Source organism: Gopherus flavomarginatus, chromosome 16 (genome assembly GCF_025201925.1).
Source record: "Gopherus flavomarginatus isolate rGopFla2 chromosome 16, rGopFla2.mat.asm, whole genome shotgun sequence".
Classification (NCBI taxonomy): Eukaryota; Metazoa; Chordata; order Testudines; family Testudinidae; genus Gopherus; species Gopherus flavomarginatus.
Window position 1 is genome coordinate 13,591,819 of NC_066632.1, and position 24,706 is coordinate 13,616,524.

The 24,706-nt window shown below is 59.9% G+C and overlaps 1 protein-coding gene and 1 non-coding gene across 2 annotated transcripts in view; both read left to right on the plus strand.

Moving 5' to 3' along the window:
- Nucleotides 1-24,706, plus strand: part of LOC127035712 (uncharacterized) — a 193,376-nt gene that overhangs the window by 41,885 nt on the left and 126,785 nt on the right. The window lies entirely within an intron of this gene.
- On the plus strand, nt 19,985-20,056 carry TRNAQ-CUG (transfer RNA glutamine (anticodon CUG)). The gene has a single exon. It is a non-coding gene; the product is annotated as a tRNA-Gln (tRNA).

Below are 24,706 nucleotides of genomic sequence, written 5' to 3' on the forward strand. Positions count from 1 at the left end.
ATTCTGGCGCTGTCTTCTCTCCCTAGCTTTGCGAGACCACTGGGGAGAGGCCATTCCTGCGGGATTAGGGCGCTGCCTCCTCTCACAAGCTAGGCGAGACGACTGGGAAGCAGCCCTTCCTGCGGGATTAGGGCTCTGTCTCCTTTCCCTAGCTCTACGAGACCACTGGGGAGTGGCCCTTCCTGCGGGATTAGGCCGCTGCCTTCTCTCCCTAGCTCTGCGAGACTACTGGGGAGCAGCCCTTCCTGCGAGATTAAGGCACTGCCTTCTCTCCCTAGCTCTGCAAGACCACTGGGGAGCAGCCCTTCCAGCGGGATTCGGGTGCTGTCTCCTCTCCCTAGCTCTGCGAGACCACTGGGGAGCAGCCCTTCCTGCGGGATTAGGGCGCTGCCTTCTCTCCCTAGCTCTGCGAGACCACTGAGGAGCGGCCGTTCCTGGGGGATTAGGGCGCTGCCTTCTCTCCCTAGCTCTGCGAGACCACTGGGGAGCGGCCATTTCTGCGGGATTAGGGCGCCACCTTCTCTCCGTAGCTCTGCGAGTCCACTGGGGAGCGGTCGTTCCTGCGGGATTAGGACGCTGCCGTCTCTCCCTAGCACTGCGAGACCACTTGGGAGCTGCCCTTTCTGCAGGATTATAGCGCTGCCTCCTCTCCCTAGCTCTGCGAGACCACTGTGGAAAGGCCCTTCCTGCGGTATTAGGTCACTGCCTTCTCTCCCAAGCTCTGAGAGACCACTTTGAAACTGCGTTTCCTGCGGGATTAGGGCGCTGCCTTCTCTCCCTAGCTCTGCGAGACCACTGGGGAGCGGCCCTTCCTGCGGGATTTGGACGCCGCCTTCTCTCCCTAGCTCTGCGAGATTACTGGGGAGCGACTGTTCCTACGTGATTAGTTCGCTGCCTTCACTCCCTAGCTCTGCGAGACCACTGGGGAGCAGCCCTTCCTGCAGGATTAGGGCGCTGACTTCTCTCCCTAGCTCTGCGAGACCACTGGGGAGTGGCCCTTCCTGCAGGGTTAGGGCGCTGCCAACTCTCCCTAGCTCTGCGAGACCACTGGGTAACAGCCCTTCCTGCAGGGTTAGGGCGCTGCCTTCTCTCCCTAGCTCTGCGAGACCACTGTGGAACGACCGTTTCTGCGTGATTAGGGCGCTGCCTTCTGTCCCTAGCTCTGCGAGACCACTGGGGATCAGCCCTTTCTGCGGGATTAGGGCGCTACCTTCTCTCCCTAGCTCTGCGAGAACCACTGGGGAGCGGCCCTTCCTGCAGGATTTGGGCGCTGTCTTCTCTCCGTAGCTCTGCGAGACCACTGGGGAGTAGCCCGTCCTGCGGGATTAGGGCGCTGTCTCCTCCCCCTAGATCTCCGAGACCACTGGGGAATGGCCCTTCCTGCGGGATTAGGCCGCTGCCTTCTCTCCCTAGCTCTGCGAGACTACTGGGGAGCAGCCCTTCCTGCGAGATTAAGGCACTGCCTTCTCTCCCTAGCTCTGCAAGACCACTGGCGAGCAGCCCTTCCTGCGGGATTAGGGCGCTGCCTTCTCTCCCTAGCTCTGCGAGACCACTGAGGAGCGGCCGTTCCTGGGGGATTAGGGCGCTGCCTTCTCTCCCTAGCTCTGCGAGACAACTGGGGAGCATCCCGTCCTGCGGGATTAGGGCTCTGTCTCCTTTCCCTAGCTCTGCGAGACCACTAGGGAGCAACCTTTCCTGCGGGATTAGGGCGCTGCCTTCTTTCCCTAGCACTGAGAGACCACTGGGGAGCGTCCATTCCTGCAGGATTAGGGCTCTGCCTTCTCTCCTTAGCTCTGCGAGACCACTGGGGAGCGGCCATTTCTGCGGGATTAGGGCGCCACCTTCTCTCCGTAGCTCTGCGAGTCCACTGGGGAGCGGTCGTTCCTGCGGGATTAGGACGCTGCCGTCTCTCCCTAGCACTGCGAGACCACTTGGGAGCTGCCCTTTCTGCAGGATTACAGCGCTGCCTCCTCTCCCTAGCTCTGCGAGACCACTGTGGAAAGGCCCTTCCTGCGGTATTAGGTCACTGCCTTCTCTCCCAAGCTCTGAGAGACCACTTTGAAACTGCGTTTCCTGCGGTATTAGGTCACTGCCTTCTCTCCCAAGCTCTGAGAGACCACTGGGGAGCGGCCCTTCCTGCGGGATTTGGACGCCGCCTTCTCTCCCTAGCTCTGCGAGATTACTGGGGAGCGACTGTTCCTACGTGATTAGGGCGCTGCCTTCACTCCCTAGCTCTGCGAGACCACTGGGGAGCAGCCCTTCCTGCAGGATTAGGGCGCTGACTTCTCTCCCTAGCTCTGCGAGACCACTGGGGAGTGGCCCTTCCTGCAGGGTTAGGGCGCTGCCAACTCTCCCTAGCTCTGCGAGACCACTGGCTAACAGCCCTTCCTGCAGGGTTAGGGCGCTGCCTTCTCTCCCTAGCTCTGCGAGACCACTGGGGAGCGTTCGTTCCTGCGGGATTAGGGCGCCTACTTCTCTCCCTAGCTCTGCGAGACCACTGGGGAGTAGCCCTTCCTGCGGGATTAGGGCGCTGTCTTCTCTCCCTAGCTCTGCGAGACCACTGGGGAGCGGCCCTTCCAACGAGATTAGGGTGCCGTCGTCTCTTCCTAGCTCTGCGAGACCACTGGGTAACGGCCCTTCCTGCGGGATTAGGACGCCGCCTTCTCTCCCTAGCTCTGCGAGACCAATGGAGAGCGACCGTTTCTGCGTGATTAGGGTGCTGCCTTCTCTCCCTAGCTCTGCGAGACCACTGTGGAACGACCGTTTCTGCGTGATTAGGGCGCTGCCTTCTCTCCTTAGCTCTTCGAGACCACTGGGGATCAGCCCTTCCTGCGAGATTAGGGCGCTGCCTTCTCTCCCTAGCTCTGCGAGATCACTGTGTAACGGCCCTTCCTGCGGGATTAGGGTGCTACGTTCTATCCCTAGCTCAGCGAGACCACTTGGGAGCGGTCGTTCCTGCGGGATTAGGGCGCCGACTTCTCTCCCTAGCTCTGCGAGACCACTGGGGAGCGGCCTGTCCTGCGGGATTAGGGCGCTACCTTCTCTCCCTAGCTCTGCGAGACCACTGGGGAGCGACCCTTCCTGCGGGATTAGGGCGTTGCCTCCTCTCCCTAGCTCTGCGAGACCACTGGGGAAAGGCCCTTCCAGAGGGATTAGGGCACTGCCATCTCTCCCAAGCTCTGAGAGACCACTTTGGAGCGGCCATTCCAGCCGGATAAGGGCGCTGCCTTCTCTCCCTAGCTCTGCGAGACCACTGGGGAGCGGCACTTCCTGTGGGATTAGGACGCTGCCTTCTCTCCCTAGCTCTGTGAGACCACTGGGGAGCGGCACTTCCTGCGGGGGCGGGGTGCTGGAATCCCTCCCCAGCTCTGCGAGGGGCCTGTGGAGCAGCCCTTCCTGCGGGATTAGGGCACTGCCTTCTCTACCTAGCTCTGCGAGACCACTGCGGAGCAGCCCTTCCTGTGGGATTAGGACGCTGCCTTCTCTCCCTAGCTCTGTGAGACCACTGGGGAGCGGCACTTCCTGCGGGGGCGGGGTGCTGGAATCCCTCCCCAGCTCTGCGAGGGGCCTGTGGAGCAGCCCTTCCTGCGGGATTAGGGCACTGCCTTCTCTACCTAGCTCTGCGAGACCACTGGGGAGAGGCCATTCCTGCGGGATTAGGGCGCTGCCTCCTCTCACAAGCTAGGCGAGACCACTGGGGAGCAGCCCTTCCTGCGGGATTAGGGCACTGCCTTCTCTCCCTAGTTCTGCGACACCACTGGGGAGCGACCCTTCCTGCAGGATTAGGGCGCTGCCTTCTCTCCCTCGCTCTGCGACACAGCTGGGGAGCAGCCCTTCCTGCGGGATTAGGGCGCTGCCTTCTCTCCCTAGCTCTGCGAGACCACTGAGGAGCGGCCGTTCGTGCGGGATTAGGGCGCTGCCTTTTTTCCCTAGCTCCGCGAGACCACTGGGGAGCGGCCGTTCCTGGGGGATTAAGGCGCTGCCTTCTCTCCCTAGCTCTTCGAAACCACTGGGGAGCATCCCGTCCTGCGGGATTAGGGTGCTGCCTTCTTTCCCTAGCTCTGCCAGACCACTGAGGAGCGGCCGTTCCTGCGGGATTTGGGCACCGTCTTCTCTCTCTAGCACTACGAGACCACTGGGGAGCGACCGTTCCAGCGGGATTTGGGCGCCGTCTTCTCTCCCTAGATCTGCGAGACCACAGGGGAGCAGCCCTTCCTGTGGGATTAGGGGGTTGCCTCCTCTCCCTAGCTCTGCGAGACCACTGGGGAGCAGCCCTTACTTCGGGATTAGGGCCCTGCCTTCTCTCCCTAGCTCTGCGAGACCACTGGAAAGCGACCATTCCTGCGGGATTAGGAGGCAGCCTTCTCTCCCTAGCTCTGCGTGACCACTGGGGAGCAGCCCTTCCTGCGGAATTACGGCTCTGCCTTCTCTCCCTAGCTCTGCGAGACCACTGGGGAGCGACCATTAATGCAGGATTAGGACGCCGCCTTCTCTCCCTAGCTCTGCGAGACCACTGGGGAGCAGCCCTTCCTGCGGGATTAGGGTTCTGCATTCTTTCCCTAGCTCTGCGAGACCATTGGGGAGGAGCTCTTCCTGTGGGATTAGGGCGCAGCGTTCTCTCCCTAGCTCTGCCAGACCAATGGGGAGCGGCCCTTCCAGCGGGATTAGGGCACTGCCTTCTTTCCCTAGCTCTGCGAGACCCCTGGAGAGGAGCCCTTCATGCGGGATTAGGGCGCTGCCTTCTATCCCTAGCTCTGCGAGACCACTGAGGAGCGGCCATTCCTGCGGGATTAGGGCACTGCCTTTTTTCCCTAGCTCTGCGAGACCACTGGGGAGCGGCCGATCCTGCGGGATTCGGGCGCTGCTTTCTTTCCCTAGCTCTGCGAGACCACTGGGGAGCGGCTGTTTCTGCGGGATTAGGACGCTGCCTTCTCTCCCTATGTCTGCGAGACCACTGGGGAGCGACTGTTCCTACGTGATTAGGGCATTGCCTTCACTCCCTAGCTCTGCGAGACCACTGGGGAGCAGCCCTTCCTGCAAGATTAGGGCGCTGCCTTCTCTCCCTAGCTCCGCGAGACCACTGGGGAGTGGCCCTTCTTGCAGGGTTAGGGCGCTGCCTTCTCTCCCTAGCTCTGCGAGACCACTGGGGAGCGGCCGTTCCTGAGGAATTAGGGCGCCGCCTTCTCTCCCTAGCTCTGCGAGACCACTGGGGAGCGGTCCTTCCTGCGGGATTAGGGCACCTACTTCTCTCCCTAGCTCTCAGAGACCACTAGGGAGCGGTCCTTCCTCCGGGATTAGGGCGCTGCCTTCTCTCCCTAGCTCTGCGAGACCACTGGGGAGCGGCCCTTCCTATGGGATTAGGGCGCCGTCGTTTCTTCCTAGCTCTGCGAAACCACTGGGTAATGGCCCTTCCTGCGGGATTAGGACGCCGCCTTCTCTCCCTAGCTCTGCGAGACCAATGGGGAACTACCGTTCCTGCGAGATTAGGGCGCTGTCTTCTCTCCCTAGCTCTGCGAGACCACTGAGGATCAGCCCTTCATGCGGGATTAGGGCGCTGCCTTCTCTCCCTAGCTCTGCGAGACCACTGTGTAACGGCCCTTCCTGCGGGATTAGGGTGCTACCTTCTCTCCCTAGCTCAGTGAGACCACTTGGGAGTGGTCGTTCCTGCGGGATTAGGGCGCCGACTTCTCTCTCAAGCTCTGCGAGACCACTGAGTAGCGGCCCTTCCTGCAGGATTAGGGTGCTGCCTTCTGTCCCTAGCTCTGCGAGACCACTGGGGAAAGGCCCTTCCAGCGGGATTAGGGCACTGCCTTCTCTCCCAAGCTCTGAGAGACCACTTTGGAGCGGCCATTCCAGCCGGATTAGGGCGCTGCCTTCTCTCCCTAGATCTGCGAAAAAACTGCGGAGCGGCCCTTCTTGCAGGATTAGGGCGCAGCGTTCTCTCCCTAGCTCTGCGAGACCAATGGGGAGCGGCCCTTCCAGCGGGATTAGGGCGCTGCCTTCTTTCCCTAGCTCTGCGAAACCACTGGGGAGGAGCCCTTCCTGCGGAATTAGGGCGCTGCTGTCTCTCCCTAACTCTGCGAGAACACTGGGGAGCGGCCGTTCCTGCGGGATTAGGGCGCTGCCTTCTCTACCTAGCTCTGCGAGACCACTGGGGAGCGGCCCTTCCTGCGGGGGCGGGGTGCTGGAATCCCTCCCCAGCTCTGCGAGGGGCCTGTGGAGCAGCCCTTCCTGCGGGATTAGGGCGCTGCCTTCTCTCCCTAGCTCTGCGAGACCACTGGGGAGCAGCCCTTCCTGTGGGATTAGGGCGCTGCCTCCTCTCACAAGCTAGGCGAGACCACTGGGGAGCAGCACTTCCTGCGGGATTAGGGCACTGCCTTCTCTCCTTTGCTCTGGGAGAACTCTGGGGAGCGGCTGTTCCAGCGGGATTAGGATGCTGCCTTCTCTCCCTAGCTCTGCGAGACCACTAGGGAGCGGCCGTTCCTGCGGGATTAGGGTGCTGCCTTCTTTCCCTAGCTCTGCCAGACCACTGAGGAGCGGCCGTTCCTGCGGGATTTGGGCACCGTCTTCTCTCCCTAGCACTACGAGACCACTGGGGAGCGACCCTTTCTGCGGGATTTTGGCGCCGTCTTCTCTCCCTAGCTCAGCGAGACCACTGGGGAGCGACCGTTCGTGCGGGATTAGGGCACTACCTTCTCTCCCTAGCTCTGCGAGGCGACTAGGGAGCGGTCCTTCCTGCGGGATTAGGGTGCTGCCTTCTCACCCTAGCTCTGCGAGACGACTGGGGAGCGGCCCTTCCTGCGGGATTAGGGTGCTGCCTTCTCTCCCTAGCTCTGCGAGACCACTGGGGAGTGGCCCTTCCTGCGGGATTAGGGCGCTGCCTTACCTCTCTAGCTCTGCGAGACTATTGGGTAACGGCCCTTCCTGCGGGATGAGGGCGCTGTCTACTCTCCCTAGCTTTGCGAGACCACTGGAGAGCGACCCCTCCTGCGGGATTAGGGCGCTGCCTTCTCTCCCTAGCTCTGCGAGACCACTGGGTAACTGCCCTTCCTGCGGGATTAGGGCGCTGCCTTCTCTCGCTAGCTCTGCGAGACCACTGGGGAGCAGCTGTTACTGCGGGATTAAGACGCTGCCTTCTCTCCCTAGCTCTGCGAGTCGACTAGGGAGCGGCCCTTCCTGCGGGATTAGGGCGCTGCCTCCTCTCCCTAGCACTGAGAGACCACTGGGATGCGGCCCTTCCTGCGGGATTAGGGTGAAGCCTTCTCTCCCTAGCTCTGCGAAACCACTGGGGAGTGGCCCTTCCTGCGGGATTAGGGCGCTGCCTTACCTCTCTAGCTCTGCGAGACTATTGGTTAACGGCCCTTCCTGCGGGATTAGGGCGCTGCCTTCTCTCCCTAGCTCTGCGAGACCACTGGGTAACTGCCCTTCCTGCGGGATTAGGGCGCTGCCTTCTCTCGCTAGCTCTGCGAGACCACTGGGGAGCGACCCTTCCTGCAGTGGCGGGGCGCTGACTTCCCTCCCCAGCTCTGCCAGTGGCCTGGGGAGCAGCTCATCCTGCGGGAATAGGGTGAAGCCTCCTCTCCCTAGCTCTGCGAGACCACTGGGGAAAGGCCCTTCCTGCGGGATTAGGGCACTGCCTTCTCTCCCAAGCTCTGAGAGACCACTTTGGAGCGGCCCTCCTAGCCGGGTTAGGACGCTGCCTTCTCTCCCTGGCTCGGCCAGACTACTGTGGAGCGTCCCTTCCTTCAGGATTAGTGCGCAGCCTTCTCTCCCCAGCTCTGCGAGACCACTGGGGAGCGGCCGTTCCTGCGGGATTAGGGCGCCACCTTCTGTCCGTAGCTCTGCGAGACCACTGGGGAGCAGTCGTTCCTGCGGGATTAGGGCGCCGCCTTCTCTCCCTAGCTCAGCGAGACCACTGGGGAGCGGCCTTTCCTGCGGAATTAGGGCGCCGCCTTCTCTCCCTAGCTCTGCGAGACCACTGTGGAGCGGTCGTTCATGCGGGATTAGGGCGCCACCTTCTCTCCCTAGCTCTGCGAGACCTCTAGGGAGCGGCCCATCCTGCGGGATTAGGGCGCTTCCTCCTCTCCCTAGCTCTGCGAGACCACTGGGGAAAGGCCCTTGCTGCGGGTTTAAGGCACTGACTTCTTTCTCAAGCTCTGAGAGACCACTGCAGAGCGGCCCTTCCTGGAGGATTAGGGCGCAGCCTTCTCTCCCTAGCTCTGCGAGACCACTGTTGCGCAGCCCATCCTGCGGTATTAGGGGGCTGTTTCCTTTCCCTAGCACTGCGAGACCACTGGGGAGCGGCCCTTCCTGTGGGATTAGGGCGCTGCTTTCTCTCCCTAGATCTGCGCGACCTTTGGGGAGGAGCCCCTCCTGCGGGATTAGGGCGCTGCCTCCTCTACCTAGCTCTGCGAGACCACTGGGGAGCAGCCCTTCCTGCTTGATTAGGGCAGTGCCTCCTCTCCCTAGATCTGCGAGCTCACTGGGGAGCGGCCCTCCTGCGGGATTAGGGCGCTGCCTTCTCTCCCTAGCTCTGCGAGACCACTGGGGAGCGGCCCTTCCTGCGGGATTAGTGCGCTGCCTTCTCTCCCTAGCTCTGCGAGGCCACTGGGTAGCAGCCGTTCCTGCGGGATTAGGGCGCTGCCTTCTCTCCCTAGGTCTGCGAGACCACTGGGGAGTAGCCCTTCCTCCGGGATAAGGGCGCTGACTCCTCTCCCTTGCTCTGCGAGATCACTGAGGAACGGCCCTTTCTGTGGGATTAGTGCGCTGCCTTCTCTCTCAAGCTCTGTCAGACCACTGGGGATCGACCCTTCAGCGGATTCAGGACGCTGCCTTCTCTCCCTAGCTCTGCAAGACCACTGGGGAGCGACCTTTCCTGCGGGATTAGGGCGCAACCTTCTCTGCCTAGCACTGCGAAACCACTGGGGAGCGGCCCTTCCTGCGGGGTTATGACACTTCCTTATCTCTCCAACTCTGTGAGACCATGTGGAGCGACATTTCCTGTGGGATTAGGGCACTGTCTTCTCTCCCTAACTCGGCGAGACCACTGGGGAGCGACAATTCCTGCAGTGGTGGGGCGCTGACTTCCCTCCCCAGCTCTGCCAGGGGCCTGGGGAGCATCTCACCCAGTGGTATTAGGGCGCTGCCTTCTCTCCCTAGCTCTGCGAGACCACTGGGGAGCGGCCGTTCCTGCGGGATTCGGGCGCTGCCTTCTCTCCCTAGCTCTGCGAGACCACTGGGGAGCGGCCGTTCCTGCGGAATTAGGGCGCCGCCTTCTCTCCCTAGCTCTGCGAGACCACTGGGGAGCGGTCCTTCCTGCGGGATTAGGGCACCTACTTCTCTCCCTAGCTCTCAGAGACCACTAGGGAGCGGTCCTTCCTCCGGGATTAGGGCGCTGCCTTCTCTCCCTAGCTCTGCGAGACCACTGGGGAGTGGCCCTTCCTATGGGATTAGGGCGCCGTCGTTTCTTCCTAGCTCTGCGAAACCACTGGGTAATGGCCCTTCCTGCGGGATTAGGACGCCGCCTTCTCTCCCTAGCTCTGCGAGACCAATGGGGAACTACCGTTCCTGCGAGATTAGGGCGCTGTCTTCTCTCCCTAGCTCTGCGAGACCACTGAGGATCAGCCCTTCATGCGGGATTAGGGCGCTGCCTTCTCTCCCTAGCTCTGCGAGACCACTGTGTAACGGCCCTTCCTGCGGGATTAGGGTGCTACCTTCTCTCCCTAGCTCAGTGAGACCACTTGGGAGTGGTCGTTCCTGCGGGATTAGGGCGCCGACTTCTCTCTCAAGCTCTGCGAGACCACTGAGTAGCGGCCCTTCCTGCAGGATTAGGGTGCTGCCTTCTGTCCCTAGCTCTGCGAGACCACTGGGGAAAGGCCCTTCCAGCGGGATTAGGGCACTGCCTTCTCTCCCAAGCTCTGAGAGACCACTTTGGAGCGGCCATTCCAGCCGGATTAGGGCGCTGCCTTCTCTCCCTAGATCTGCGAAAAAACTGCGGAGCGGCCCTTCTTGCAGGATTAGGGCGCAGCGTTCTTTCCCTAGCTCTGCGAAACCACTGGGGAGGAGCCCTTCCTGCGGAATTAGGGCGCTGCCTTCTCTACCTAGCTCTGCGAGACCACTGGGGAGCGGCCCTTCCTGCGGGGGCGGGGTGCTGGAATCCCTCCCCAGCTCTGCGAGGGGCCTGTGGAGCAGCCCTTCCTGCGGGATTAGGGCGCTGCCTTCTCTCCCTAGCTCTGCGAGACCACTGGGGAGCAGCCCTTCCTGTGGGATTAGGGCGCTGCCTCCTCTCACAAGCTAGGCGAGACCACTGGGGAGCAGCACTTCCTGCGGGATTAGGGCACTGCCTTCTCTCCTTTGCTCTGGGAGAACTCTGGGGAGCGGCTGTTCCAGCGGGATTAGGATGCTGCCTTCTCTCCCTAGCTCTGCGAGACCACTAGGGAGCGGCCGTTCCTGCGGGATTAGGGTGCTGCCTTCTTTCCCTAGCTCTGCCAGACCACTGAGGAGCGGCCGTTCCTGCGGGATTTGGGCACCGTCTTCTCTCCCTAGCACTACGAGACCACTGGGGAGCGACCCTTTCTGCGGGATTTTGGCGCCGTCTTCTCTCCCTAGCTCAGCGAGACCACTGGGGAGCGACCGTTCGTGCGGGATTAGGGCACTACCTTCTCTCCCTAGCTCTGCGAGGCGACTAGGGAGCGGTCCTTCCTGCGGGATTAGGGTGCTGCCTTCTCACCCTAGCTCTGCGAGACGACTGGGGAGCGGCCCTTCCTGCGGGATTAGGGTGCTGCCTTCTCTCCCTAGCTCTGCGAGACCACTGGGGAGTGGCCCTTCCTGCGGGATTAGGGCGCTGCCTTACCTCTCTAGCTCTGCGAGACTATTGGGTAACGGCCCTTCCTGCGGGATGAGGGCGCTGTCTACTCTCCCTAGCTTTGCGAGACCACTGGAGAGCGACCCCTCCTGCGGGATTAGGGCGCTGCCTTCTCTCCCTAGCTCTGCGAGACCACTGGGTAACTGCCCTTCCTGCGGGATTAGGGCGCTGCCTTCTCTCGCTAGCTCTGCGAGACCACTGGGGAGCAGCTGTTACTGCGGGATTAAGACGCTGCCTTCTCTCCCTAGCTCTGCGAGTCGACTAGGGAGCGGCCCTTCCTGCGGGATTAGGGCGCTGCCTCCTCTCCCTAGCACTGAGAGACCACTGGGATGCGGCCCTTCCTGCGGGATTAGGGTGAAGCCTTCTCTCCCTAGCTCTGCGAAACCACTGGGGAGTGGCCCTTCCTGCGGGATTAGGGCGCTGCCTTACCTCTCTAGCTCTGCGAGACTATTGGTTAACGGCCCTTCCTGCGGGATTAGGGCGCTGCCTTCTCTCCCTAGCTCTGCGAGACCACTGGGTAACTGCCCTTCCTGCGGGATTAGGGCGCTGCCTTCTCTCGCTAGCTCTGCGAGACCACTGGGGAGCGACCCTTCCTGCAGTGGCGGGGCGCTGACTTCCCTCCCCAGCTCTGCCAGTGGCCTGGGGAGCAGCTCATCCTGCGGGAATAGGGTGAAGCCTCCTCTCCCTAGCTCTGCGAGACCACTGGGGAAAGGCCCTTCCTGCGGGATTAGGGCACTGCCTTCTCTCCCAAGCTCTGAGAGACCACTTTGGAGCGGCCCTCCTAGCCGGGTTAGGACGCTGCCTTCTCTCCCTGGCTCGGCCAGACTACTGTGGAGCGGCCCTTCCTTCAGGATTAGTGCGCAGCCTTCTCTCCCCAGCTCTGCGAGACCACTGGGGAGCGGCCGTTCCTGCGGGATTAGGGCGCCACCTTCTGTCCGTAGCTCTGCGAGACCACTGGGGAGCAGTCGTTCCTGCGGGATTAGGGCGCCACCTTCTGTCCGTAGCTCTGCGAGACCACTGGGGAGCAGTCGTTCCTGCGGGATTAGGGCGCCGCCTTCTCTCCCTAGCTCAGCGAGACCACTGGGGAGCGGCCTTTCCTGCGGAATTAGGGCGCCGCCTTCTCTCCCTAGCTCTGCGAGACCACTGTGGAGCGGTCGTTCATGCGGGATTAGGGCGCCACCTTCTCTCCCTAGCTCTGCGAGACCTCTAGGGAGCGGCCCATCCTGCGGGATTAGGGCGCTTCCTCCTCTCCCTAGCTCTGCGAGACCACTGGGGAAAGGCCCTTGCTGCGGGTTTAAGGCACTGACTTCTTTCTCAAGCTCTGAGAGACCACTGCAGAGCGGCCCTTCCTGGAGGATTAGGGCGCAGCCTTCTCTCCCTAGCTCTGCGAGACCACTGTTGCGCAGCCCATCCTGCGGTATTAGGGCGCTGTTTCCTTTCCCTAGCACTGCGAGACCACTGGGGAGCGGCCCTTCCTGTGGGATTAGGGCGCTGCTTTCTCTCCCTAGATCTGCGCGACCTTTGGGGAGGAGCCCCTCCTGCGGGATTAGGGCGCTGCCTCCTCTACCTAGCTCTGCGAGACCACTGGGGAGCAGCCCTTCCTGCTTGATTAGGGCAGTGCCTCCTCTCCCTAGATCTGCGAGCTCACTGGGGAGCGGCCCTCCTGCGGGATTAGGGCGCTGCCTTCTCTCCCTAGCTCTGCGAGACCACTGGGGAGCGGCCCTTCCTGCGGGATTAGTGCGCTGCCTTCTCCCCCTAGCTCTGCGAGGCCACTGGGGAGTAGCCCTTCCTCCGGGATAAGGGCGCTGACTCCTCTCCCTTGCTCTGCGAGATCACTGAGGAACGGCCCTTTCTGTGGGATTAGTGCGCTGCCTTCTCTCTCAAGCTCTGTCAGACCACTGGGGATCGACCCTTCAGCGGATTCAGGACGCTGCCTTCTCTCCCTAGCTCTGCAAGACCACTGGGGAGCGACCTTTCCTGCGGGATTAGGGCGCAACCTTCTCTGCCTAGCACTGCGAAACCACTGGGGAGCGGCCCTTCCTGCGGGGTTATGACACTTCCTAATCTCTCCAACTCTGTGAGACCATGTGGAGCGACATTTCCTGTGGGATTAGGGCACTGTCTTCTCTCCCTAACTCGGCGAGACCACTGGGGAGCGACAATTCCTGCAGTGGTGGGGCGCTGACTTCCCTCCCCAGCTCTGCCAGGGGCCTGGGGAGCATCTCACCCAGTGGTATTAGGGCGCTGCCTTCTCTCCCTAGCTCTGCGAGACCACTGGGGAGCGGCCGTTCCTGCGGGATTCGGGCGCTGCCTTCTCTCCCTAGCTCTGCGAGACCACTGGGGAGCGGCTGTTTCTGCGGGATTAGGACGCTGCCTTCTCTCCCTATCTCTGCGAGACCACTGGGGAGCATCCCGTTCTGCGGGATTAGGGCTCTGTCTCCTTTCCCTAGCTCTGCGAGACCACTAGGGAGCGTCCATTCCTGCAGGATTAGGGCGCTGCCTTCTCTCCTTAGCTCTGCGAGACCACTGGGGAGCGGCCGTTCCTGCGGGATTAGGGCGCCACCTTCTCTCCGTAGCTCTGCGAGTCCACTGGGGTGCGGTCGTTATTGCGGGATTAGGACGCTGCCTTCTCTCCCTAGCACTGCAAGACCACTGCGAGCGGCCCTTCCTCCGGGATTAGGGCGCTGCCTCCTCTCCCTAGCTCTGCGAGACCACTGTGGAAAGGCCCTTCCTGCGGGATTAGGTCACTGCCTTCTCTTCCAAGCTCTGAGAGACCACTTTGAAACTGCGTTTCCTGCGGGATTAGGGCGCTGACTTCTCTCCCTAGCTCTGCGAAACCAATGGGGAGTGACTGTTCCTACGTGATTAGGGCGTTGCCTTCACTCCCTAGCTCTGCGAGACCACTGGGGAGCGGTCCTTCCTGCGGGATTAGGGCACCTACTTCTCTCCCTAGCTCTGAGAGACCACTAGGGAGCGGTCCTTCCTCCGGGATTAGGGCGCTGCCTTCTCTCCCTAGCTCTGCGAGACCACTGGGGAGCGGCCCTTCCTATGGGATTAGGGCGCCGTCGTTTCTTCCTAGCTCTGCGAAACCACTGGGTAATGGCCCTTCCTGCGGGATTAGGACGCCGCCTTCTCTCTCTAGCTCTGCGAGACCAATGGGGAACTACCATTCCTGCGAGATTAGGGCGCTGCCTTCTCTCCCTAGCTCTGCGAGACCACTGAGGATCAGCCCTTCATGCGGGATTAGGGCACTGTCTTCTCTCCCTAGCTCTGCGAGACCACTGTGTAACGGCCCTTCCTGCGGGATTAGGGTGCTACCTTCTCTCCCTAGCTCAGTGAGACCACTTGGGAGTGGTCGTTCCTGCGGGATTAGGGCGCTGCCTTCTCTCCCTAGCTCTGCGAGATCACTGGGGATCGACCCTTCTTGCGGGATCAGGACTCTGCCTTCTCTCCCTAGCTCTGCAAGACCACTAGAGAGCGGGCCTTCCTGCGGGGGAGGGGCGCTGGCTTCCCTCCCCAGCTCTGCCAGAGGCCTGGGGAGCAGCCCTTTCTGCGGGATTAGGACGCTGCCTTCTCTCCCTAGCTCTGCAAGACCACTGGGGAGCGACATTTCCTGCGGGATTAGGGCGCAACCTTCTCTGCCTAGCTCTGCCAAACCACTGGGGAGTGGCCCTTCCTGCGGGGTTAGGACACTTCCTTCTCTCTCCAACTCTGCGATACCATGTGGAGTGACATTTCCTGCGGGATTAGGGCGCTGTCTTCTCTCCCTACCTCTGCGAGACCACTGGGGATCGGCACTTAATGCGGGATTAGCTCGCCGTCTTTTCTTCCTAACTTTGCGAGACCACTGGGGAGTGGCCTTTCCTGCGGGATTAGGGCGCTGCCTTCTCTCCCTAGCTCTGCGAGACTACTGGGGATCGGCCCTTCCTGCGGGGACGGGGCCCTGGCTTCCCTCCCCAGCTCTCCCAGGGTCCTGGGGAGCAGCCCTTCCTGCGGGATTAGGACGCTGCCTTATCTCCCGAGCTCTGCGAGATCACTGGGGAGCGACATTTCCTGCCGGATTAGGGTGCTGCCTTCTCTCCCTAGCTCTGCGAAACCACTGAGGAGCTGCCCTTCCTGCGGGATTAGGGCGCTGCCTTCTCTCCCTACCTCTGCGAGACCACTTGGGAGCAGCCCATTCTGCGCGATTAGGGCACCGCCTTCTCTCCCTAGCTCTGCGAGACCACTGGGGATTGGCCGTTCCTGCGGGATTAGGGCGCTGCCTCCTCTCCATAGCTCTGTGAGACCACTGAGGAGATACCCTTCTTGCGGGATTAGGGCGCTGCCTTCCCTCCCTAGCTCTGTGAGACCACTGGGGCGCGGCCCTTCCTGCGGGATTAGGGCGCTGCCTCCTCTCCCTAGCTCTGCGAGACCACTGGGGAGTGGCCATTCCTGCGGGATTAGGGCACTTCCTTGTCTCCCTAGCTCTGCGAGACCACTAGGGAGCGGCCCTTCCTGCGGGATTAGGGTGCTGCCTTCTCTCCCAACTCTGCGAGACCACTGGGGAGCAGCCCTTCCTGCGGGACTAGGGCGCTGCCTGCTGCAAATACCTCTGCGAGACCACTGGGGAGCGGCCCTTCCTGCGGGATTAGGGCGCTGCCTTCACTTCCTAGGTCTGCGAGACCATTGGGGAGCGGCCTTTCCTGCGGGATTAGGGCGCTGCCTTCTCCGCCTAGCTCTGCGAGACCACTGGGTAGCGACCGTTCCTGCGGGGGTTGGGCGTTGGCTTCCCTCCCCAACTCATCCAGGAGCCTGGGGATCAGCTCTTCCTGCGGGATTAGGGCGCTGCCTTCTGTCCCTAGGTCTGCGAGTCCAGTGGGGAGCGGCCCGTCCAGCGCCCCGCCCCCACTCAAACCACCACTCCCCAGTCCCCATCCAAAGATGGGGAGTGACGCTAGCGCCCCTCCCCCGCTCGAACCGCCACTGCCTGCTCTCCTCCCAGAGCTGGGGAGGAAAGACAGCGCCCCGCCCCCGCAGGAAGGGCCGCTCCCCAGTGGTCTCGCAGAGCTAGCGAGAGGAGGCAGCGTTCTAATCCCGCAGCAAGGGCCGCTCCCCAGTGGTCTCGCAGAGCTAGGGAGAGGAGGCAGCGCCCTTATCCCGCAGGAAGGGCCGCTCCCCAGTGGTCTCGCAGAGCTACGGACAGAAGGCAGCGCCCTAATCCCACAGGAGGGTCCGCTCCCCAGTGGTCTCGCAGAGCTAGGGAGAGAAGGCAGCGCCCTAATCCCGCAGGAACGGCCGCTCCCCTGTGGTCTCGCAGAGCTAGGGAGAGAAGGCAGCGCCCTAATCCCGCAGGAAAGGCTGCTCCCCAGTCGTCTCGCAGAGCTAGGGAGAGGAGGCAGCGCCCTTATCCCGCAGGAAGGGCCGCTCCCCAGTGGTCTCGCAGAGCTACGGACAAAAGGCAGCGCCCTAATCCCGCAGGAGGGTTCACTCCCCAGTGGTCTCGCAGAGCTAGGGAGAGAAGGCAGCTCCCTAATCCCGCAGGAACGGCCGCTCCCCAGTGGTCTCGCAGTGCTAGGGAGAGAAGGCAGCGCCCTAATCCCGCAGGAAGGGCTGCTCCCCAGGCCCCTTGCAGAGCTGGGGTGGGAAGCCAGCACCCCGCCCACGCAGGAAGGGCCACTCCACAGTGATCTCGCAGAGCTAGGGAGAGAAGGCAGCGCCCTAATCTCACAGGAAGGGCTGTTCCTCAGTGGTCTCGCAGAGCTAGGGAGAGAAGGCAGCGCCCTAATCCGGCAGGAAGGGCCGCTCCACGGTGGTCTCGCAGAGCTACGGAGCGAAGGCAGCGCCCAAATCCCGTAGGAAGGGCTCCTCCCCAGTGGTCTCGCAGAGATAGGGAGAGATGGCAGTGCCCTAATCCCGCAGGAACGGCCGCTCCCCAGTGGTCTCGCAGAGTTAGGGAGAGAAGGCAGCGCCCTAATCCCGCAGGATAGGCTGCTCCCCAGTCATCTCGCAGAGCTAGGGAGAGAAGGCAGAGCCCTAATCCCGAAGGAAGGGCTGCTCACCAGTGGTCTCGCAGAGCTAGGGAGAGAAAGCAGCGGCCTAATCCCGCAGGAATGGCCGCACCCCAGTGGTCTCGCAGAGCTAGGGAGAGAAGGCAACGCCCTAATTCCGTAGGAACGGCCGGTCCCGAGTGGTCTCGCAGAGCTAGGGAGAGAAGGCAGCTCCCTAATCCCACAGGGAGGGCTGCTCCCCAGTGGTCTCGCAGAGCTAGGGAGAGAAGGCAGCGCCCTAATATGGCAGGAACGGCCGCTCCCCAGTGGTCTCGCAGAGCTAGGGAGAGAAGGCAGCACCCTAATCCCGCAGGAACAGCCGTTCCCCAGTCGTGTCGCAGAGCTAGGGAGTGAAGGCAAGACCTAATCCTGCAGGAAGGGCCGCTCCCCAGTGGTCTCACAGAGCTAGGGAGAGAAGGCAGCGTCCTAATCCCGCAGGAAGCGCTGCTCCCCAGTGGTCTCGCAGAGCTAGGGAGAGAAGGCAGCACCCTAATCCCGCAGGAACGGCCACTCCCCAGTGGTCTCGCAGAGCTAGGGAGAGAAGGCAGCACCCTAATCCCGCAGGAAAGGCTGCTCCTCAGTCGTATTGTAGAGCTAGGGAGAGAAGGCAGCGCCCTAATCCCGCAGGAAAGGCCGCTCCCCAGTGGTCTCGCAGGGCTAGAGAGAGAAGGCAGTGCCATAATCCCGCAGGAAGAGCTGCTCCCCAGTGGTCTCGCAGAGCTAGGGAGAGAAGGCAGCGCCCTAATCCCGCAGGAAGATCTGCTCCCCAGGCCCCTGGCAGAGCTGGGGAGGGAAGCCAGCACCCCGCCCACGCAGGAAGGGTCGCTCTCTAGTGGTTTCACAGAGCTAGGGAGAGAAGGCAGCGTCCTAATCCCGCAGGAAAGGCTGCTCCCCAGTGGCCCCGCAGAGCTAGGGGGAGAAGGCAGCGTCCTAATCCCGCCGGAACAGCCGCTCCCCAGAGTTCTCCCCGAGCAAAGGAGAGAAGGCAGCGTCCTAATCCCGCAGGAAGGGCTGCTCCCCAGTGGTCTCGCAGAGCTAGGGAGAGAAGGCAGCTCCCTAATTCCGCAGGAAGGGCTGCTCCCCAGTGGTCTCGCAGAGCTAGGGAGAGGAGGCAGCGCCCTAATCCCGCAGGAAGGGCCACTCCCCAGTGGTCTCGCAGAGCTAGGGAGAGAAGGCAGCGCTCTAATCCCGCAGGGAGGGCTGCTCCCCAGTGGTCTCTCAGAGCTAGGAAGAGAAGGCAGCGCCCTATTCCCGCAGGAAGGGCTGCTCCCCAGTCGTCTCGCAGAGCTAGGGAGAGCAGGCAGCGCCCTAATCCCGCAGGAAGGGCCGCACCCCAGTGGTTTCGCAGAGCTAGGGAGAGAAGGCAGTGCCCTAATTCCACAATAAGGGCCGCTCCCCAGTGGTCTCGCAGAGCTACGGAGAGGAGGTAGCGTCCTAATCCCACAGGGAGGGCTGCTCCCCAGTCATCTCACAGAGCTAGGGAGAGAAGACAGCGCCCTAATCCCGCAGGAAGGGCCACTCCCCAGTGGTCTCGCAGAGCTAGGGAGAGATGGCAGTGCCCTAGTCCCGCAGGAAGGGCTGCTCTCGAGTCCCCTGGCAGAGGCGTTGAGGGAAGCCAGCTCCCCACCCCCGCAGGAAGGGCCGCTCCCTAGTCGTCTTGCAAAGCTAGGATGAGAAGGCAGCGCCGTAATCCCGCAGGAACGGCCACTCCCCAGTGGTCTCGCAGAGCTAGGGAGAGAAGGCGGCGCCCTAATCCCGCAGGATGGGCTGCTCCCCAGTGGTCTCGCAGAGCTAGGGAGAGAAGGCGGCGCCCTAATCCTCGCAGGAAGGGCTGCTCCCCAGGCCCCTTGCAGAGCTGGGGAGGGAACCCAGTGCCCTGCCGCCACAGTAAAGGCCACTCCCCACTCCCGTCGCAGAGCTAGGAAGGAACCTAGCACACCACGCGCCCAGGAACAGCCGCTCTCCAGTACCCTCGCAGAGCCGGGGAAACAATCAAGCGCCCTGCCCCTGCTAATACTGCTGCAGCCCAGTCCTCTGGCAGAGCTAGGGAGGGATGGCAGCGCCTTACTCCCACAGGAACGGTCGCTTTACATTCCCCTTGCAGATCTGGAGAGGGAAGGCTGCGCCCCTCCCCCGCAGGTCTGCAGACTGGCCATGGCCATGGCCAGGAGCGCAGCGCAGAAGCTGCTCCAGCCCTGCAGCCTGCGGGCAGCGCATTGATGTGGGGGCAGCACGGAGCAGGCAGAGCCCAGGTGGGCGGGGGGCGGAGACACAAGTGGGGCGGACACGCTCCTGCCAGGAGCTGCCTTGTTCACCCCTTGCCCGGGAGCTGCAGGAGGGGCCTGGATCATGGTTCGGCTGCAGAGCTTGGAGCCCAGGCTGGGCCGAGGAGTGAGAGGATGGGGGAGCTGGCGGTGTAGCAGAGGTTGGAGCCAAGAATTGGTTGGAGATGGGGTTGTGCCACCTCCGCTTGGCGGCAGGGGGGCCCTTTGGCTTTTTTTTTTTTTTGCTCCGCCCCCCACATCCCAATATTTCATCTTTGACATCTGGTCACCCTAGCCTGATATGAAGGAGGATGTCTGGACCAAGGGGCCAGGGACTGGCCTTTGCTAGAGAAACCACTGTCAAGTTTTAGCCAATTAGGACAAGTCAGCAAATAAGAACAACCTCAGGTATCAGTAACTGCTACAGGTTGCAAATTCCTACATGCAGCAGTTTCTGGCACTACACCTGCACAGCTCTGCTCCCCGGCTCTTCTCGGGCTCCTGCTCTCTCCTTAGCTCCGCCCCACTCTCACCCAGGCAGTTCCAGCTCACATGGAAGATGGGACCCGCTGGCTTGATGACTCTCTTATTACACTGTCTGGCCTGTCAGTGCAGCTAACTTGGAGCTTTGGCCTCTCCCCATTGTCCCTGAGGACTGTCAGTCTCAGGGTCCTGATTTCCCATTTATCCTTCCCCCTTCTATTGGTGCTGGGAACTAGCCAACCAACCCCCCCCACACACACACATTAAGTTTTAGTAAAGGGCCAAGAGCCCCCTTACACAAGCAGCCCCATGAGGGTCACCGATGTGCAGAGAAGGCAGCACAAGCTGCTCCCATGGTGTAATGGGCAGCACTCAGGACTCTGAATCCTGTAATCTGAGTTCAAATCTCAGTGGGACCTTGTGTTGGCTTGTGGTCATAGGCGGCAGGTTATATACATTTGTGGTGCTCGGGCTCCAGGAACATTCAGGGCTGGGGGCCCTGCTCCAGCAATATTTGGAGTTGGGTCTCTTCCCCTGGCCCCTGCCTGGCACCCCTCCCCTCTGCTGTGGTGCATCCCTGCCTGACAAAAGCAGCATGTGCCTGTCCCCTGCCTGCTCCTGCTGCTGGAGTAGAGGGATTCTGGGCAGAACTGCTGCCCCAGAGTCCTAGTGCAGGCTGCCCTCAGCCACTCCAACACCCCCAACCCTGAGCTCCCTCTGAACCCTCATACTCTGCCCCAGTCCTGAGCCCCCTCCTGCATCATGTATCCCTCATCCTCAGCCCTACGCTCCCTCCCAGAGGGTGCACCCCTTGCCACACACTCCTTCCCACCCCCAGAGCCTGCACCTCTCACCCCTTCCTACAACTCTGCCGGAGCCTGCACCCAGCACCCAAACTCCATCCTAAAGCCTGAATCCTGCACCCTAATCCCCCCCAACCCCCCTCCCAGAGCCTTAGGCAGGTGGGGGTGGAGTTTTGGGGTGGGTTCTGGGCACCACCAAAATTTCTACAAACTTGCCACCCACCCATGCTTGTGGTAATGCCCCAGAGCTCAACTCCCCTGTCTCCAGCTGTGTAAGAGTGAATCTTTCCCCTCCTGCTGGGTGACTCACACCTCCTAGAGCCAGGTCTTTGGCAGGGATGGCCACAATGGGATAGGGCTCTAGAACTTGCTACCCTGATAGTTGGGATTCTTGCTGCTGCACCTGATGTTCACAAGCTTGGCCCTTGTGCTTCCTACCAAACGTTTCCTCTGGCCCACATGGCGCTTGAAGAAAGGAGTGCCAGCGCTGGGATTAATAGTCAGAGCTTGGCAGGAGGGAGGAAGAGTCCCAGGCTGGACCCTACACACCTTCCCTCCTCCGGGCACCTAGAGCAGAGGCAGCCCAGCTCTGTCCGCTGGATACCTCAGCAGAGTAGGTGAGTTCATGTAAATACAGTCTGGTCCCAAAGCTTCCCCCCAACCCTGGTCATCAGTAGCTGCCAGGGGAGAGCTCATTCACACCTCGCTTACAAATCATCATTTGAAATTCTAAGGTTGGCCAACAGTGCCGAAGCCAATGCACCCACATTGTCAGCAAACACAACAGCTGGGTGAGGAAACCCGGCTTTGTCCAGACTTTCCAAACCTATTTGACTTTCTCAGGTGCAAGTAGTTTTCATACGTTGTATCTGCTTTTAAAGTGTGTGTTAACGTTTCAATTTCCATTCAAATTTGCAACCAATGACAACATTGGCAGCGCTGCATGTAACTACCTGACCACTGAGGGAGAGGGTGTTGCGGAAAATTGGGGAAGGGGGTGTACAGCCCCCTGGCTGGGGGGCGTATAGGGAATGCCCAGTTTCACTGAATTGAGTCTCCTACTGCATCACCTCAGTAGGTTACATCAGAGAGGAGCTGCAGTGTCTAGGCGGTGGGATGCCTGTGCCTTTAAGAGCCCAGCCCTGGGAAGTCCATGCTGAGAGGTGCTGCCTGTGAGAGGGGAAATAAAAAAGCCCTCTGCTCCCCCCACCCATGTTTGCAAACACTGGAGTCTCAGCCCACCGGGATAACTGTTCCCCCTCGGCCCCTGCCTGTGCCGGGGTTTAACCCTCTGGCAGCGCCTCCCTCCGGGCTTAACTCCGGCTCCTTCCCACCTCCCTGACTTTGCCTTCAGTCCCTCTCCTAACTCTGCCTCCAGCTGCTTGACCCCCGACCAGTCAATTTCCACCCCCTGCTCAGACCCTGGCCACCTACTCCTCTGATTTGCCCTCCTTTGCCCCTTTTTAATCCCTGTAAAAAGTAGTCGATGCTGTGTCCCATTCTCTGGAGGGAGGGCTGGGCGCCTGGCCCCTGCCTGCGCAGTGCTCAAAGTGCCCCATGATCTTGTGGATGTTTGCTGAGTGCTGCAGGGTCACCCGAAGTGGGAGAGAGACTCGGTTAGGAGGTGATGCAGCCAAGGGTGCCTCACCCAACACTGAGATGCAGCCACCTCTGGGGTGATTTACACAAGTCAGCAAATGAATATGGAACAAGAAACATATTGAAAGGATCGAGGTAGCTGCAGGAGGTGGAGAAAACCAGAAAAAGCAGTAGCCCTGGATACCAGCCCTGTCCCTCCCCCACTATACCCCCTAATCTCCACTCCCCTCCCACATTTGAGGGGAGAACCCAGGAGTCCTGGTCCCCAGCCTTCCCCATCCCCATATTTTGATATGGCTCCATCCAACAGCTGCCCCCACAATTGCAGGGCAGTGCCATGGGGCACACCAGGGCCTCCCTGTTTGCACAGGATGGGCAATGCCAGTGCTCCAGGATGGGGAGAGATGATGCTAAGGGAGAAGCAAGCAGCAGACAGCTCCCATGACAGAGAAAGAAATGCTAGGGGGTGCTGTGCTGCAAGGAGTGAATGGGGTTGGCAGGGAATGGGAGGATCTTCCCTCACAGCAGGTGCGTCTTTCTTCCTCCCAATTCCTCCCCAGCCCTACCTCAGCCCAGGCTAATCCCAGCCCAGCTACCAGGATTAAATTTGGCCTGGATTCCCCAGCTGCTGGGGGTGGGGTGTGGGGCTGGGAAGAATGAGCCTCTACTCCTCCTTCCCCAGACACAGTTGTATGGGCACAGACCAAAGGAGCCTGCAGCACTGCTGCCTAGAGGAAACTGAGGCACCAGCCAGTGACAGACACATCATGGCTCTCCTCATCCTCATCCTCTTTTCCATATACAACCTGGCCAGGGGAGGGGGGGTAAACTCAAGGCAGTTGCATAGTTAACCTGTGGAACTCCTTGCAAGAGGATGTTGTGAAGGGCAAGACTATAACAGGGTTCAAAAAAGAACTAGATAAGTTTATGGTGGATAGATCCATCAAGGGCTATTAGACAGGGTGGGCAGGGATGTTGCCTGTAGCCTCTGTTTGTCAGAAGCTGGGAATGGGCAACACGGGATGGATTGCTTGATGATTCCCTGCTCTGTTCATTCCCTCTGGGGCACCTGGCACTGGCCACTGTCAGAAGACAGGAGGATACTGGGCTAGATGGACTTTGCGTCTGAACCAGTCTGGCCGTTCTTATGTCTCCCTTGGCGCAGCAGTGACACCCAGTGGGCAGTCAGAGTAATGCACAGAAGCTGTTTTGCTTGGCGCAGCAGTGACACCAAGTGGCCAATCAGGGTAACACAGAGTATGTTTCCCTTGGAGCAGCACTGACACCTCGTGGTCACTCAAGGTAATGCACAGAAGATGTTTCCCTTGATACAGCAGTGACACCCACTGGTCAGGTGGCGTAATGCACAGCATGTGTCTGCCCTCTACAAGCAGTGACACCCACGGACCAGTCACGGTAATGCACAGAGCATGTTTCCCATGGAGCAGCAGTGACACTCAGTGACCTGCAGGGGTGGCATCAGACTCTTCTCCTTTAGTGGGGGACTGAGGCTACATCTACACTACAGGATAAATTCGAATTAGCTTAAACCGATTTTATAAAACAGATATTATAAAGTCGATTGTGAGCGTCCACACTAGGCACATGAATTCGGTGGTGCGCGTCCATGGTCTGAGGCTAGCGTCAATTTCTGGAGCGGTGCACTGTGGGTAGCTACTGTAAAATAATGAGGCCAATAACGTCGATTTGCGTCCACACTAATCCTAATCCGATATAGTAATATCGATTTTAGCGTTACTCCTCTCGTTTTATAGGAGTACAGAAATCGATTTAAAGAGCCCTTTAAATTGATATAAAGAGCAGTGTAGTGTGGACGGGTGCAGCGTTAAATCGATTTAACGCTGTTAAAATCACTTTAACAGCGTAGTGTAGACCAGGCCTGAGATGAGCTAGACAAAAAAAATTGGGGAGCTGTGCCCTCCATCACCTGGCCTCACCCTTCACGGGGGCCATGCCTCTGTTCCTTCTCAGTTAAAGGCCAGGATCATCTCCTCTCCCCCCGGCTAGGGTTTACAGCAATACAAACTTTATTAAAATAAAATAGTAAACACGGTTTACTTAAAATATTCTAAATCTGTCCAAATTTTAGTACTGAATCCAAAGTTCTCTTAAAGATCCCATCAGTAACCAAAACCTAAATGAAAAATTGAAACCAAAAACAAGGCTTAATTTAAAACCCAAACATTAAGAAAAACTTTGTTTGTAAAAATAAAAACTAACAAATGCTGTAAATTAATAATTTCAACATTTTATCAAAAAAGTATGCTACAGCAGAATGATAAAATAACATCAAATAAATAAGCATGACCTCTAAAACCTCCTATAAAGGAATTGAATCCTTGAATACTGGTCAAATCGTAATAAAATATGCAGAACTATGTCAAAACTGGTGTTGCAAGTCAGCCATTTGAATCCAGCAAATGTCAATTAAAAGCTCCATTCCAACTAAAAAAAACAAAACAACCCAATAAACCAAAATGGTCACAGCCTGAAACAAACCTACACAGAAGCAAAATTAAACCTGTACCAACACTGGAACAAACGATGTAAATTTCTAATTCTAACTTCTTGTTTCTCCCAGGAGGAAGGTGTTTTGCACCCCAGTAACCAGGCTGTCACTGCAGCTTTCCTTTCACTAAATAAGAC